This window comes from Apium graveolens, chromosome 9, assembly GCF_009905375.1.
Source record: "Apium graveolens cultivar Ventura chromosome 9, ASM990537v1, whole genome shotgun sequence".
Classification (NCBI taxonomy): Eukaryota; Viridiplantae; Streptophyta; class Magnoliopsida; order Apiales; family Apiaceae; genus Apium; species Apium graveolens.
Genome location: NC_133655.1, coordinates 280239734 through 280258475, shown reverse-complemented (window position 1 = coordinate 280258475; position 18742 = coordinate 280239734).

Below are 18742 nucleotides of genomic sequence, written 5' to 3'. Positions count from 1 at the left end.
CATGGACCTTAGTAACGGCCGAATTCCAACAAAGTGACATGTTCATCGGGCGCATCTCATTGTCATGATGATCCATTAGTTGAAGGAAGTCATATGTCTGATGGTAGAGATTAACCATCATGTTCCACTCCGCCTTCTTCCTTCTAGCAAGGCTATCATATTGCTTCTGGAGCGCAGCTTTGCTGTCCTCAGCCACCACAACCCTTGACTCCCACTCCTGGGATTCCTTCTCCCACTTGTTCTTTGATTTCTTCAAGAAAAATTTTTCTGTGTCATCAGATTGCATCCTTGAAGAGCTAAGGCGTTGAAATGAGCATTGACCTGGAAGAGTGTGGGCAAGCATCAAGGAGTTAGTAAAGCTGATTGAGCCAATCAGAGTAAACTCAAGAAGAGCCCTAAAAACAGACTAGAAAAGTTTGAACATGCTAAATTTTTTTAGCATACCTGGTATAAGGCATGAGCCCCCAGCATATCTGCTTCCAGAAGCTTGTCGGGGGTGGTGACCTTGATCAAGTCAGGAGGTGTGATGGAATGCCTAGACCAGTCTAGAGCAAGTGTCGGACTCCCGATCACAGAGTCTTGGACACATATTCCCCAACCGGGCTCAGAAGAAGTCTTGTTGTATCCATTGGAACCCTTAACCCTCTTCTTCCCAACGAAGGACTCCTCCAGGAAAATGGGAATCTTAGGAGGAAGACGGCTTGCTTCCTTAGCAGCTTGATTAAACATTCTCCGAGTGGGCTTGATCCCATTATTGGTGAACTCAGCATCTATGGCATCAGCAGCTGATATAAAACAAGGAAAATATTGTTATAAGAACAAACTTGTTCAAAATTGAAGAATGAATAAGTAAAATACCCTCAAGTGAAAGACCACTAACTCCAACTTTGACTAGCGCTCTCTCATACAAAACATGTCGAAGGTGAGTCCGGCCCTTGTCGTTAATAAGAGCGTCTCAGGCATAATACTCGAGAATAGTATGTTTCAAGATGTGATCGGCATGATCAACTATCTTGCCGAAGTTAGGCACAAAAATGTCTCCCCGGTCACCGTCCTCTAGTTCAAGAATGAAGAATTTCTTGTTCCAACCATGATAAGAATCCAGAAGTGAAAGTGCGTTGATAATGTTGTCTACTCCGGGTCTATGATTAATTTGAACCCATCCAGCCCTCACCAAAGGAGAGTTCTTGAACAAGAAAATGCTCCTGAAGATGGTAGTGCTTAAGGGAATCCCCAATTGATGGCATCTCACTATGAACACAATGAACACTAGGTGGGAATTCATCGGCCAAGTCTTGGAACATATTTGACGAGCTAAAACCCGCCGAACAAGGTTTCAAAGATGTATACCAGTTAAGAAGGATACCTCGCTGTGAACTCGCTTTGGCTCGACGAGCAAGCATCTCGAACACGGAGGGAGAAGGACCGTTGTTCTCACCAGCATTCACGCTGTTTCCATCATATGAAAGGCCGGTGTGTCCTTCAAACATCTTCGAGGAGAGCTTGACTAAAGCTTGAAAAACTTGAAGAAGAAAAACTAGAGAGAACTTGAGAAGTTGGAAGTAAGAAGTGAATGAAAATGAATGCTTTCCCCTCCTTTTATAAGAAAAAGGGTATCTGCTAAAACAGCTCACCAATCAGGCTAGTTCGCATTTGTAGATTGTTTACAGGTTAAATGCCCACAGACGACTAAAACTACCAGAGGAAAATAGAAAAAGCGTTTAACTAATGAATAAAAGCTCCGTCAGGACAGAAAATCGGGGGAACAATAGCTGAATCCATGGAGACAGTCCCGAGTACGCTTAATTAAAGCTAAGATCAAGGGTTAGTCTCTAATTAGAATTAACGACGCTAGTCTCCCTAATTAAGCAACTGATTTCTAATATTTGAAGGCTTTTCAGCCGTGATAGTCACCGCGACCACTCGTGGAAAAGTGGACTTGGCGGAGTAAGATTATATTTGAAGGCTTTTCAGCCGTGGTAGTCATCGCGACCACCTTTGGAAGAGTGAACTCAGAAGAGTAAGATTACATTTGAAGATTTTCCAGCCGTGGTAGTCACCACGACCACCCTTGGAAGAGTGGACTCGGAAGAGTAAGATTATATTTGAAGGCTTTTCAGCCGTGGTAGTCACCGCGGACACTCGTGGAAGAGTGGATTAGGAAGAATAAGATTACATTTGAAGGCTTTCAAGCCGAGTAAGAGATAACCACCCAACAAAAACATAAGGATTTTTTAAAAAATTAGTTAAGAAGGCCATGATCACACCCCCCCAGCCGAGCAGGGGGCATGAAAGACCCCCTTTGTCAAGTGAAGGTGGCCGAGTGGCCTCCAGGGGAGCTCCCGACGGTGGTAAAAAAAAGGGGGTCCATATTTTCAACTAAGGGGGGTATGAAACACCCCCTTGGTCAAAGGAATGTGGCCGAGTGGCCTTTAGGGGAGCCCCTCGGCCACCGTCACCTTAACGGCGGCAAAAAAATGAGGGTCCAAATTTTCAACCAATGGGGCATGAAACACCCCCTTAGTCAAGTGAAGGTGGCCGAGTGGCCTCCATGGGAGCCCCTCGGCCACCGTCGCCTAGACGGCGGGAAAAAGAAAAAGGTGTCCATATTTTCAACCAAGGGGGGCATGAAACACCCCCTTGGTCAAGTAAAGGTGGCCGAGTGGCCTCCAGGGGAGCCCCCCGGCCAACATCGCCTAGACGGCGGTAAAAATAAAAAAACGGGGGTCCAAATTTTCAACCAAGAAGGGCATGAAACACCTCCTTAGTCAAGTGAAGGTGGCCGGGTGGCCTCCAGGGGAGCCCCTCGGCCACCATCGCCTAGACGGCGGTAAAAAAAACAAAAATTCAAAATTTTTGGACTTTTTTCAGATTTACTAATTAGCCCTGATTAGTAAAAATTAGAAAAAAATTATCCACGATTAGGCCCAGTTAGCCTTGATTAAGGCAAATTAGTGTGAAGTAGCTTATGATTAGCCTATATTAAGGATAATTACCAACTTATGCTCAATAATTAGCCCCAATTAGGGCCAATTAGCCGCGATTAAGGTCAATTAACATACTTTACTTCAAAATTTTGCTAAGATAAGCCCAATTAGTAGTTGTTAACTCAGAATTAGCCCCTGATAGGGCTTATAAGCCGTGTTTAAGGCCGATTAACCCCGATTAGGATCCGTTAATGGCTTTCACCTTATAATTAATGGGACGCCCTTAATCTCGGGGTTAGGAAATGAGGACTCACACACCTCTAATCTAATAATTAAATATGCATAAACCCCGATTAACTACTAACATGATCAACAGGATAAAGTATGAGACAAGATTACAACTACCAATCATAACATATAATTTACAAACCCAAAATATTATTAAATAAACAATATCGATTCCAGCTGGGAACCGATAGTTAACCCATTGTATCTTTAAACACTTCTTTTTAGGCGCGAGCTCACTCATAATTACCACTACCTGCTCTGGCAACCGGAAGCCCTCAACACGGTAGGGACCACCAGGAACGCTCTTACGAGCAGTGCGCCTAAGCCTGGCCATCTTCTTGCTTAACTGCCATGGTTAGATTAAACAAAACAAATTAGTATAAAACTCAGCAAGTAACTATATAGCAGTTCTACAATATCAAATCACAATATGCTTTACCAAACTCAGGGCATTCTACTTTATTTGATCTAGGTGGCAGATTTCCAGCTTTTGGGTTAAGGAAAGGTTTTTGAAGGATAATGTGGGGCTTTCAAGGAACAATGTTCAAGCAGGATGAAAGCCGACATTCATCACAAATCAATAAAGGATCAGAATAGAACTTTTCAATAGAGGAAAGCAACAGTATTTCATTATATAGAATTAATCATATGATCAACAAATGCAAGAATCAGGGTTCTCGAGCTTCAAGCTTCACATTAACATAATCAACTCTTTTCAAAGCAATATAAACCATTTTCATTTTCAAGAATCAATTTACTGAACAGAAAGTTTCAGTTCCCTTTTTAAATAATCATTTAGAACCCTTTATTGGATCATTTCCTCTTTCCATTTCGTTATAATACGGGTGATCAGCCCGTACCGACCTCCATCCGGTCTTTAAGGTACCAATCGGCATAATTTCAGCCTTAAATTGGACTAGCCCCGCTAGCCTCCTACCATGACTGGACTAGTCCCACTAGCCTCTTACGTCCCAATCCAATCCACCAGGAATTCATTTGGAAAACCTTGAGTTGGAAAAACAAATAGGTTTTCTAAAATTCATTTTATCATTACCAAGAATGTGAAATCATTCAGACTCTTTCAAGTCGAAAATCATTCTTAAATAAGATTTTAAGGAAACAAAGTTCAGGGAGTGATTCAAAGATACGCAAGGAACAATTCATAAGAATTCTGTATCAGGGATAACAAAGCACTTAAGTTAGAAGGATCAACATTTGTTTAGGGATCAATAGGGTGATCAGGGAGAACAGGGTATCATTAAACAGGGTTAATAAGGATAATAAGTGGGTTCAATATATTTCATGGCTCAATACATAATTTGAACAGGAAGGACAGATTATCAAAGGGTGGAATCAATAAGCTTATCAATAACAGATTATCAAGAACAAGAGTACTTCAAATCAATATCAGGGTTTCAGAATTTAACAGTTCAATACTCTACATGGTATGAACAACATTCTCTTAATAACCATTTACACAAGTAATCAGAGTTACTTGCCTGAATTTGCTTTCCTGAAGGTTGAACTACTGCCACCTAGTAAACCCTTTCCTTTCCTAGCCTGAATGCCCTCACGCTCCGAATCTACAATAAAACCAAACCTTAATTAGATTCTCAACTCTCGTTCCTGGAACGATCACTCTATACGATAACTCGATTATATCCTTGACTCGAGTGTACGAATATAGCTTACACTCATAAGCACATAACACATAATACATTCCTTCTCGTAACCTTTATATCTTTATATATTTAATAATCGAAGCGCACTTGCTTAATCTTAGCTATTTCTCAAATCACACTAATATAACTCTTATGAGTACATGATTTATTCATAACCAAACATTTACGACCATATGTATCACCTATAGCTTTTTTTTAATATTAAATGATTTAATTCCTCTTAATTCGAACCAAACATACAAAACACATCCACATATATTCAATTTCAATCTCACACATTCATGCACAACTAATGCAATTTACAAGATTCATTTACTCACTTTAACCTTATCCTTTTTAATCAAAAATCCGAATCATAAACACATTAAGGGTCAAAATCAACAACTTCTTTTAATCATCAAAATTCGAACACAAACACTACTTAATCTTTATCATGCAATTTAAGCTCTCACTAGCCATTAAACCAACTTAATTCCACCTTTTTACTCCTAAGAACCCATTCGGGTTTTCCATAAATCAAACATGCAAGAATGGATTTTGACATGCAAGGTTATATATCATATTTCCCACTTGTTTTAGTCCTTAACTAGATCATTCCATTCACTTAAGCACCAAATCCAAGCATTACCTAGTGACTTTAGCTTTAATCAATTCATTTAGTCAACATGCATCCACTTAATCACCAAATTATCCCCTTTTTAGTTTATTTTCCATTCGGCAAGAACAAGATTTATAACTCAAGGACTAATCAATGACATGCACCACTTGATCTTCTTTAAAACTAACATGCAATCACTCTTTAGGCTATATAAGCTTAGTGTTCACCAAGATCAACTTACAAAAATCAATTTCCTCTTTTAATTAGCAAAAAGCCGAAGTAAAACCCACATGCAAACCTTAATTTTTGATTTTCTAAGCAACAATCATTTACACACATCCATTTACTTCCTAACACAATCAATACAACCATTTTATCAATCACATACTCAATTTTCAACAAAAGAAACAAAACCCTTTTTCAAGCTTTCAAGAAACCATAACATGCAAAGCTAAAATCAAATGATCATATCATGGAAACTCCACCGGCTCTCCTTTGGATCATGGCCGGTGGTGGTCGAACTGAGAGAGCCCATAACGGGTCTCTTCTCGAGTTTATGACCCCAAAAGTGCTTGAATTCACTCTCATGGTTTTGCATCAAGAAATCGTTTTCCTTGAACACCACCATAGTGATTAACCAACAAAACTTCTATAAACACTTACATGCAAATAGGAATCGAAGAGTATACTGAAAATAAAGTCTAAAGGTAGCAATATCTTTGAGTTTGAGTAGGTTTTGAAGGTTGCATGCAAGTGAGAGAGATGAGAGATGGAGAGAGCCGAGAGAGAGAGTGAGAGAGAGTGTTCGAGAGAAAGAAAAGAAAAGAGAAGAGAGGGGAGAGTGGGTGCACGGGAAAAGAAAGGAAAGGGGGGGGGAGAATGAATTTATACTCCACCAAAACAAGGGCAAATTGGTAATCTACTAATTCCCTTTTAGCTCATTTGTTCCTTTTCTTTTTACTCAAATGCAACAAAATTTAAATATAAAATATATCTCTCTCGGAAAGTCGGAAATTATTACAAATGACAATTTTAATACGTAGGCCTCGAAATTAGCTTTTTAACCATTACTCATAATAGATTTTTGAGCAAACGGTTGATTTTATATGAATTTCGCAATCTCGCCTTAATAATATCATTTTCCACATAAAATCAATTTAAAAAATGTAAAGACCAACAATTAAATTCACTCATCATTTTTAAAAAGTCTCTGGGACTACTAAGAAGATATCAGAATAAATCCTATGTTTTTATCTTACTCGGATGTTTTTATAAAAATGCGCGAAGGTTAATTAAACATTTATTTAAATCACATAATTCCTTTAAAATTCACAAAAACTGTCACAAAACACATAGCCATGCACACAGACAACAATCTCACATATATAATCACATAACGACTCAGGTCTGATCATAGAATTTATCCCTCTTTAATCTTTATCCTCTTTTACGCGTACCGGGTCACGTTCTGCCTAACGGCCCGACGCTCAGCATTTCGATTACGCTTCTCATTATCATTATCAATTGACAGGTCACTTAGGACGAAATACTTTATTCAAACATTCAGTTCATTCAATCACACATACTTTACATTTTATATTCTTTATCTCCCTATTAGGACGTGTTCCGTTTTACCTGACGGCCCGACACCACAGCTTAACTTCTGAGCTGACTCTTTGAATTGGAATTTTTTTTTATTCACGCTCCTATATTCTAATATACAGAAATGACAATTAATCAGCACTTAGTCACATAATTATAATCACATCACATAACACATACTTTATTGACTTAATTACGTCGCAAAATTCTCAGTCGTCACAATCTACCCTCCTTAAAAGGATTCTGTCCCCAGAATCTAGTCTAAGCAAATAGATGGGGATACTTTTCTTTCATTTCGCTTTCTAATTCCCAAGTCGACTCTTCGACTAATGGATTTCTCCATAACACTCTAACTAGAGGTACAACTTTATTTCTAAGCGTCCTTTCTTTTCGATCCAAAATTCGCACTGGCTGCTCCACATAGGACAAATCTGGTTGGATTTCCACTGGTTCCAACTCGATCACATGGCTCGCATTAGCATTATACTTTTTTAGAAGAGAGACATGAAACACATTGTGCAGATGTTGCATTTACGGAGGTAGCGCCAATTCATACGCCACTTTCCCAACTTGTCGCAATACTTCAAATGGTCCAATGTACCTAGGACTCAGCTTCCCTTTCTTTCCGAATCGGGTTAAACCTTTCCAAGGAGATATCTTTAACAAGACTTTATCTCCAGATTCGAATTGCACATCTTTCTGTTCTTGATTTGCGTACTTTGCTTGTCGATCTTGAGCTGCAATTAACCTTTTTCGAATCATTTCTACCTTTTCCTTCGTTTGCTGAACTAGCTCTGGGCCAATTAACTTGCGCTCACCAACTTCGTCCCAATAAGTAGGGGATCTATACTTTCTTCCATACAACGCTTCATAAGGCGGCATGCCAATACTCGCGTGATAACTGTTGTTGTAGGAAAACTCAATTAAGGGAAAATGATCGTCCCAATTTCCTTTGAAATCTATACCACAGGTTCACAACATATCTTTAATCGTCTGAATTGTCTTTTCACTTTGTCCGTCTGTCTGCGGATGATATGTCGTACTCATTTTCAATTTAGTTCCCAAATGTTCATGGAATTGTCGCCAAAATCTCGAATTAAACCTTGGGTCTCTATCAGATACGATAGATACAGGAACTCAATGGGGCATCACAATCTCATCTAAATACAATTTGACCAACTTTTCCAATGAAAACCTTTCGTTTATCGGCAAGAAATGTGCTGACTTTGTCAACCGATCGATTACCACCCAAATCGCATCGTGATTTGACTTGGTTTTAGGTAATCCCACCACAAAATCCATCGCTATATGTTCCCATTTCCATTCAGGTATGTCAAGTGGCTAAAGCAATCCGCTTGGCCTTTGATGTTCTGCTTTGACTCTTTGGCACATGTAACATTTACTTATCCATTCCGCAATTTCCTTTTTCATGTTGGGCCACCAATAACTTTATTTTAATTCCTGGTACATCTTCGTACTCCCAAGGTGAATTGAAAATCTCGAGTTATGCGCTTCTTGCAAAATCTCGTGCTTTAGTTCCACAACATTAGGTATCCAAATACGCGAGTTAACACTGTATGTCCCTTTTCCATCCTTTTGAGCTTTAATTTCTTCTCCCGTCAACTTATTCTTTTCACGATTCATCACTTGCTCTTGACAGCATCGAATCTTTTCCAAAATCTCGGGTTGAAACAACATTGCATATATAGCTTCACCTCCATATTCTGGAGTCTGCACCTCTATTTCTATCTTTTCAAAGTCCTTGATTAATTCTTCCGATGACGTTAACAGATTCAATCTTTCTTTTCGACTTAAAGCATCAGCTACCACATTTGCCTTTCCAGGATGATAGTTTATCGCACAATCATAATCTTTGATCAGTTCCAACCACCTTTTTTATCGCATATTCAATTTTTTCTGAGTAAAGATATACTTTAAACTTTTATGATCCGTGTAAATCTCGCACTTTTCCCCTTACAAATAATGCCTCCAAATCTTAAGGGCAAACACAATTGCTGCCAATTCCAAATCATGCGTTGGATACTTTTGTTCGTGCGGCTTTAGTTTCCTTGACGCGTATGCTATTACCTTCCCGTGTTGCATTAACACGCATCCAAGTCCTTTATATGAAGAATCATTGAATATCACAAATTCCCCTTTGTCATCTGGTAATACCAACACTGGGGCGGTTACCAATCTCTTCTTTAACTCTTGAAAATTTTCCTCGCACTTTTCTGTCCAAATGAACTTCTCGTTCTTTCTTGTCAATTTTGTCAACGGAACGGCAATCTTAGAGAAATCTTGCACAAATCTTCTATAATATCCGGCTAATCCCAGAAAACTTCTGAATTCCGTCGGAGTCTTGGGTCTTTCCCAATTTATTACAGCTTCTATCTTGGCTGGGTCCACTTTAATTCCTTCTTTATTAACTACATGACCAAGAAATTGCACTTCCTTTAGCCAGAATTCGCACTTTGAAAACTTAGCATACAGTTTCTCTTCTCGCAGAATTTCCCAGGAAATCCTCAAATGCTCCTTATGATCTTCTTTCATTTTGGAGTAAATCAGTATATCGTCGATAAACACAATAACAAACTTATCCAAATATTGCTTGAATACTCTGTTCATAAGATCCATAAATGCGGCTGGCGCATTCGTCAAGCCAAATGCCATTACCAAAAACTCATAGTGTCTGTATCTCGTTCGGAATGCTGTCTTGGGTATATCTCCGCTTTAATCTTTAACTGATGATACCCAGATCTTAAATCAATCTTTGAGAAACACGAAGCTCCTTTTAACTGGTCAAACAAGTCATCGATCCGTGGTAGAGGGTACTTATTCTAGATCGTCAACTTATTCAGTTCGCGGTAATCAATGCACAACCTCATACTTCCATCCTTTTTCTTTACAAATAACACCGGTGCGCCCCACGGGGATACACTCGGTCGGATCACTCCTTTGTCCAACAATTCTTGCAACTGAGCTGCCAATTCCTTCATCTCGACCGGCGCCATGCGATAGGGAGCTTTTGACACTGGTTCCGTACCAGGAGCCAAATCAATTGTAAACTCGATTTCTCTGTCTGGAGGTAGTCCAGGCAATTCATCCAGAAACACATCCGGAAAATCTCTTACTACCGGAATATCCTCGATCTTCACAGATTCTTTTTCCACGTCCACGATATGAGCCAAATAAACTTCGCATCCTTGATGTATTAATCTTCCTGCCTCAATGGCCGTTAAAAATTTCTTCTCTTGCCTTTTTCCTTTATATATAACTTCTTCACCATCCTTGGTTCTTAACTTCACCTTTTTACTTGTACATTCTATTTGCGCTTCATGGTTTGACAACCAATCCATTCCTAGTATGACCTCAAATTCTCCTAACTTAAAAGGAATTAAGTCAGCAGAAAAGTGCCGACCTTCTATAGTCACATCACAATCAGGACAAATCTTACTAGCAATAACTTTCTCTTGATTTGCTACCTCTATAATCAAATTAGGTTCTAGAGGGTACGCAACACAATTTAACTTATCAAGAATACTTTCAGAGATAAAAGATCTAGTTGCTCCAGAATCCATCAAAACTTTTACTTCTACTGAGTTAACAACAAGCATACCTGCTACCACATCCACATCTTGCACCGCATCTTTCATCGTCATGTTAAAGGTTCTAGCTCTAGGTTGAGCTGATGGTGCTGGGAGAGACGGTGGTCCAGGAATTCTGAGAACATTAGCCTTTTGAACAGGCTCCTTGCAATTCCTGGCCACATGGCCCACTTTGCCACACTTGAAACAAGTCAAATCAGGCTTCCTCGCTCCACTTGGGCATTCTGAAGAATAATGCCCCTTCTGGTTGCACTTAAAACATGTTATATCCAGCTTATTACACCTCCCCGGGTGTCTCTTTCCACAATTCCTGCATTCTTGAATCTGGGGTCTGCTATCCTTCCCCGGTTGTCCAGCCTTCTGGAAATGGTTGTTCTGAGCTCCATTACCGGGTCTAAACTTCTGGAACTTTTGGTTCTGACCTCCACCATTCTTCCCAAACTTCCCTCTGAACTTTGAGCTTCCTTGCTCTTGCTCAGAGCTTTCAAACTTCCTCTTTCTTCCTTCATTTTCTCTTCTTGCAGCTTCCCGCTCACCTTCCACTATCACTGCTTTTTGAACCAAAGCAGCATAATTCTTGATCTCCAACATTTCTATTTGACTCCTAATCCACGGCTTAAGTCCCTGTTAGAACCTCTTAGCCTTCTTCGCTTCTGTATTTACGTACTCAGGTACGAATCTAGACAATTCTGAAAACTTCACCTCATATTCTGCTACTGACATATCCTCTTGTCTAAGATCCAGAAATTTCATTTCCAACTGATCTTGCATATAGCTTGGCAAATACTTCTCCAGAAACATCTCGGTGAACTTCTCCCAAGATAAGTCTTTGCCTTCCAACAACGCCTTTGAAGACTCCCACCAGAAACTTGCCTCATCTTTCAGATAATAACTTGCATACTGAGCTTTCTTATCGTCCTTAACTTCTGCTAACTCAAAAGCTTTTTCCATTTCTCTCAACCATGACTGCGCTTTAATCGGGTCTGGAAAACCTAAGAACTCTGGGGGATGGATAGATTAAAAGTGCTTAAAGTTTCCAACTTTAGGGGCCACAGGTTGTTGCAAAAGCTGAGCAAGTCTGCTCATCATAGTGATTTCTGGGTTTACTTCTGGGTCTTGGGTGGGAATTTCTTCTTCTTGGTGATCTGGTGAGTTGGCCATTTCTTACAAACCTGATTGAGCAATTATTTAGCAATACGATGGCATGGGATATATATAATAACAGTTTCTATAAAATCTCTTTTGTGGGTTGTAAGTTTTACCCAATTTGCACATGCAATCCTATTACTACATAATTCTCATATCAGTGTTGTTTTATCATGGCACAGAATAGGGTTTTATGAGCTTTAAACATGGTTATACGAAAACATGGTTGTATTAAAACATGGCATTGAGAACAGTTTATGAGATAATCAAGGTGCACAATGGAAAGCAAGACAATGGATTTATTTAAACAAGGGTACATAGAGATAATTCTGGATATCATAAGTTCTGGAATAAAGTACAATAAATAGCAGGGTTAAACAGAGGAAAAACTGGAAAACATCCCCCTATCTACCCCTAACTTCCAACAACTACGACTATGACATAGATCTGAAATCTGAAATACAACAAGATAAATGAAAAAGGGATCCCGGCATCTGACCAAGTATCCCAAAGCCTACCTGCGCTGAAAAATAACAATCTACGGGCTCAACCAACAATCCCGTCTAATCATCTAGAATCTCTCTCAACACAACCAACATCCAGCGAATGATCTTATGCAGCCTCCGGGCCTCAGCATCAGCATCACTAGTGGATGGTCCCTCATCCAATCTCCTCCTGGCAACCTGCTCCACCATCTTCACTCGAACTCGCCACTCATCATCCATAACATAAGCACTCTGCCTAGACTCTCTGGCTAGTCTATCCACTAAAGCTTCCAACTCAGGAATGCGGGAGTACACAAAGTCTCGATCCTGGGCTAACTTGCCACCAACATTGACAGGAACAGTCATAGGCATCTCGGACTTTGGCTCAGGGGCAGGGGTCTCTGAATCTGGCCTCAAGGGTGAAATCTGCATAGGGATCTCACTACTCTCAGAAGGGTCCTCCTCTGGGTCTGAACTAACATACACATGCTCCTCTGGAGAGGGTGGAATGGGGTTAACAGGGGTACCAGTCAAACTAATCTCTGATTCTGAGTCACTACCACCACTAGGATCCTGAGAGAAAACACAAAACAACAACCAAGAAACAATGTTAGGGTTAAATAAAGCTTCCAGCTAACTCACACCCTAACTCTAGTTTCCGTTTCACCAATAAACACTTTTCTTAGACTATACCTAATACTCTAACTCAACTCTATATAAGCCGAACTCTCTCGCGATATAGATATATTCCCAAAATACCCCTTTTAATCCTAACTTGTCTCAGGGACTAGATCCTGTAGCTCTGATACCAACTTGTGACGCCCTCAATCTTGGGGTTGGGAAATGAGGACTCACACACCTCTAATCTAATAATTAAATATGCATAAACCCGATTAACTACTAACAGGATCAACAGGATAAAGTATGAGACAAGATTACAACTACCAATCATAACATATAACTTACAAACCCAAAATATTATTAAATAAACAATATCGATTCCGGCTGGGAACCGACAGATAACCCATTGTATCTTTAAACACTTCTTTCTAGGCGCGAGCTCACTCATAATTACCACTACCTGCTCTGGCACCCGGAAGCCCTCAACACGGTAGGGACCACCAGGTACGCTCTTACGAGCAGTGTGCCTAAGCCTGGCCATCTTCTTGCTTAACTGCCATGGTTAGATTAAACAAAACAAATGAGTATAAAACTCAACAAGTAACTATATAGCAGTTCTACAATATCAAATCACAATATGCTTTACCAAACTCAGGGCATTCTACTTTATTTGATCTAGGTGGCAGATTTCCAGCTTTTGGGTTAAGGAAAGGTTTTTGAAGGATAATGTGGGGCTTTCAAGGTACAATGTTCAAGCAAGACGAAAGCCGACATTCATCACAAATCAATAAAGGATCAGAATAGATCTTTTCAATAGAGGAAAGCAACAGTATTTCATTATATGGAATCAATCATATGATCAACAAATGCAAGAATCAGGGTTCTCGAGCTTCAAGCTTCACATTAAGTAATCAACTCTTTTCAAAGCAATATAAACCATTTTCATTTTCAAGAATCAATTTACTGAACAGAAAGTTTCAGTTCCCTTTTTAAATAATCATTTAGAACCCTTTATTGGATCATTTCCTCTTTTCATTTCATTATAATACGGGTGATCAGCCCGTACCGACCTCCATCCGGTCTTTAAGGTACCAATCGACATAATTTCAGCCTTAAATTGGACTAGCCCCGCTAGCCTCTTACCATGACTGGACTAGTCCCACTAGCCTCTTACGTCCCAATCCAATCCATCAGGAATTCATTTGGAAAACCTTGAGTTGGAAAAATAAATAGGTTTTCTAAAATTCATTTTATCATTACCAAGAATGTGAAATCATTCAGACTCTTTCAAGTCGCAAATCATTCTTAAATAAGATTTTAAGGAAACAAAGTTCAGGGAGTGATTCAAAGATACGCAAGGAACAATTCATAAGAATTCTGTATCAGGGATAACAAAGCACTTAAGTTAGAAGGATCAACATTTGTTTAGGGATCAATAGGGTGATCAGGGAGAACAGGGTATCATTAAACAGGGTTAACAAGGATAATAAGTGGGTTCAATATATTTCATGGCTCAATACATAATTTGAACAGGAAGGACAGATTATCAAAGGGTGGAATCAATAAGCTTATCAATAACAGATTATCAAGAACAAGAGTACTTCAAATCAATATCAGGGTTTCAGAATTTAACAGTTCATTACTCTACATGGTATGAACAACATTCTCTTTATAACCATTTACACAAGTAATCAGAGTTACTTGCCTGAATTTGCTTTCCTGAAGGTTGAACTACTGCCACCTAGTAAACCCTTTCCTTTCCTAGCCTGAATGCCTTCACGCTCCGAATCTACAATAAAACCAAACCTTAATTAGATTCTCAACTCTCGTTCCCGGAACGATCACTCTATACGATAACTCGATTATATCCTTGACTCGAGTATACGAATATAGCTTATACACATAAGCACATAACACATAACATATTCCTTCTCGTAACCTTTATATCTTTATATACTTAATAATCGAAGCGCACTTGCTTAATCTTAGCTATTTCTCAAATCACACTAATATAACTCTTATGAGTACATGATTTATTCACAACCAAACATTTACGACCATAGGTATCACCTATAGCTCTTTTTAATATCAAACGATTTAATTCCTCTTAATTCGAACCAAACATACAAAACACATCCACATATATTCAATTTCAATCTCACACATTCATGCACAACTAATGCAATTTACAAGATTCATTTACTCACTTTAACCTTATCCTTTTTAATCAAAAATCCGAATCATAAACACATTAAGGGTCAAAATCAACAACTTCTTTTAATCATCAAAATTCGAACACAAACACTACTTAATCTTTATCATGCAATTTAAGCTCTCACTAGCCATTAAACCAACTTAATTCCACCTTTTTACTCCTAAGAACCCATTCGGGTTTTCCATAAATCAAACATGCAAGAATGGATTTTGACATGCAAGGTTATATATCACATTTCCCACTTGTTTTAGTCCTTAACTAGATCATTCCATTCACTTAAGCACCAAATCCAAGCATTACCTAGTGACTTTAGCTTTAATCAATTCATTTAGTCAACATGCATCCACTTAATCACCAAATTATCCCCTTTTTAGTTTATTTTCCATTCGGCAAGAACATGATGTACAACTCAAGGACTAATCAATGACATGCACCACTTGATCTTCTTTAAAACTAACATGCAATCACTCTTTAGGCTATATAAGCTTAGTGTTCACCAAGATCAACTTACAAAAATCAAATTCCTCTTTTAATTAGCAAAAAGCCGAAGTAAAACCCACATACAAACCTTAATTTTTGATTTTCTAAGCAACAATCATTTACACACATCCATTTAATTCCTAACACAATCAATACAACCATTTTATCAATCACATACTCAATTTTCAACAAAAGAAACAAAACCCTTTTTCAAGCCTTCAAGTAACCATAACATGCAAAGCTAAAATCAAATGATCATATCATGGAAACTCCACCGGCTCTCTTTTGGATCATGGCCGGTGGTGGTCGAACTTGAGAGAGCCCATAACGGGTCTCTTCTCGAGTTTATGACCCCAAAAGTGCTTGAATTCACTCTCATGATTTTGCATCAAGAAATCGTTTTCCTTGAACACCACCATAGTGATTAACCAACAAAACTTCTATAAACACTTACATGCAAATAGGAATCGAAGAGTATATCGAAAATAAAGTCTAAAGGTAGCAATATCTTTGAGTTTGAGTAGGTTTTGAAGGTTGCATGCAAGTGAGAGAGATGAGAGATGGAGAGAGCCGAGAGAGAGAGTGAGAGAGAGTGAGAGAGAGAAAGAAGAGAGAAGAGAGGGGAGAGTGGGTGCACGGGAAAAGAAAGGAAAAAGGGGGGGGGAGGAAGAATGAATTTATACTCCACCAAAACAAGGGAAAATTGGTAATCTACTAATTCCCTTTTAGCTCATTTGTTCCTTTTCTTTTTACTCAAATGCAACAAAATTTAAATATAAAATATATCTCTCTCGGGAAGTCGGAAATTAATTCAAATGACAATTTTAATACGTAGGCCTCGAAATTAGCTTTTTAACAATTACTCATAATAGATTTTTGAGCAAACGGTTGATTTTATATGAATTTCGCAATCTCACCTTAATAATATCATTTTCCACATAAAATCAATTTTAAAAAATGCAAAGACCAACAATTAAATTCACTCATCATTTTTAAAAAGTCTCTGGGACTACTAAGAAGATATCAGAACAAATCCCATATTTTTATCTTACTCGGATGATTTTATAAAAATGCGCGAAGGTTAATTAAACCTTTATTTGAATCACATAATTCCTTTAAAATTCACAAAAACTGTCACAGAACACATAGCCATGCACACAGACAACAATCTCACATATATAATCACATAACGACTCAGGTCTGATCATAGAATTTATCCCTCTTTAATCTTTATCCTCTTTTACGCGTATCGGGTCACGTTCAGCCTGACGGCCCGACGCTCAGCGTTTCGATTACGCTTCTCATTATCATTATCAATTGACACGTCACTTAGGACGAAATACTTTATTCAAACATTCAGTTCATTCAATCACACATACTTTACATTTTATATTCTTTATCTCCCTATTAGGACGGGTTCCGTTCTACCTGACGGCCCGACACCACAGCTTAACTAAGCTGACTCTTTGAATTGGAACGTTTTTTTTATTCACGCTCCTATATTCTAATATACAGAAAAGACAATTAATCAGCACTTAGTCACATAATTATAATCACATCACATAACACATACTTTATTGACTTAATTACGTTACAAAATTCTCAGTCGTCACAATTAACCTTAACGAAGGTTAAATGTGATCAACGCCCGACGTATAGCCCCGATTAGAGTGATTTACATTAAGCGCTATTTAATTAGCCTCGTAAAGGCCTAAAGAGTGAAATATCACTTAATAATGAACAAGTCATTGTGAATGTGTAGGTCGCTCCACACTTCAAAATATGACTGAACCCAAGAAGGGACGAAACTACCTCCGAGTCGCGAATAGACCATTGTAACTTCCACGAAAACTCGAGAAGTTTTCTCGGAAGTTGGGGACAAATGATATGGATGAAAAGTAATCCGTAAAGACACAATTAATGTTGAAATTAATTGTGTCCTAAAGTTGACTGGTCAAGCCTGTGACGCCACGACCCAAAGTGGGTCGTCACGGTTGGCGTCACGGTCACGACTCAATATGAGTTTTAATAATTCGAGTAGAATATGACGGCCACAACCCAAATTGGGTCGTGTAGCCCCCGACCAGAAATTAGCTACGTGATAAGCCGGCCGAGCAGGCCTGAGAATGAGATCCACGAGGACACTTACATCGAATCCAACATGGAAATGAACTCTTTTAGGAAGGATCTAGAATCCACCGGCTAGAAGACTCATACTTGTCATCTAAGTAGAAGAATTGTCCACCAAGTCTCCCTACCCTAGTCTAACCCTAAACTCAACGTCTATATAAAGGGCTCTACCCCTCATCCTACTACTACGTTTTTTGCTTCATTCTCTACTATATAGAGATACGTAGGCATCTTGCGATAACAGCTAGTCCCCACTGCGAGAACAACCATTAAAACCCGAAACTCACCCAACATTAATTGCAATCACAACCATAGTTTTTATTCCACAACAGATATTTGCATAGATATGCAGGTGTAAGACTTTACTTATTTGTAGCAGTCGATAGTTGGATATATATTAAGATTCCTTATTCATATATATCATATTAACTAGTTGATTGTGTAAGTATGTAGTATATACGCACGTATTAGGTTAGCACTTTATGGGTCATGCATTATTTTATTATACACATAACCTAGCAACTCTCAAGGATATATGTTCATTCTTTGAGAGAGTTTTGTAATCAGTTTTAATTAATTAATATAAAAACTTTACTTTACTGTTAGTACTTAATTCGATTTGATTGTTTTAACTGTATTTACCACTCTACAATTTATTATAGCTTATTAAAGGCCTTACACTCGTAATTAACTTTTTGGGAGCATCTACTTCACAAAATTAACTATCAAACCGTGAAATATTAATATTAAAAAATTTATTTGATCAAAACTCTAATTTGTTCAAAAAACTAATTTTTACAAAAAAGAACTAACTTTCGAGGCATGTAGCTATTTTGTAATAGCACAGGACTTGCTCGAAGTTGTCGCGTTTGTACTGCATTGAAATTTTGAACAATTTAAGAAATGTTGGTTGTCATCAACAAAACAGCAAAAACCGAAGAAGAAACTGTGAGCTTAGCA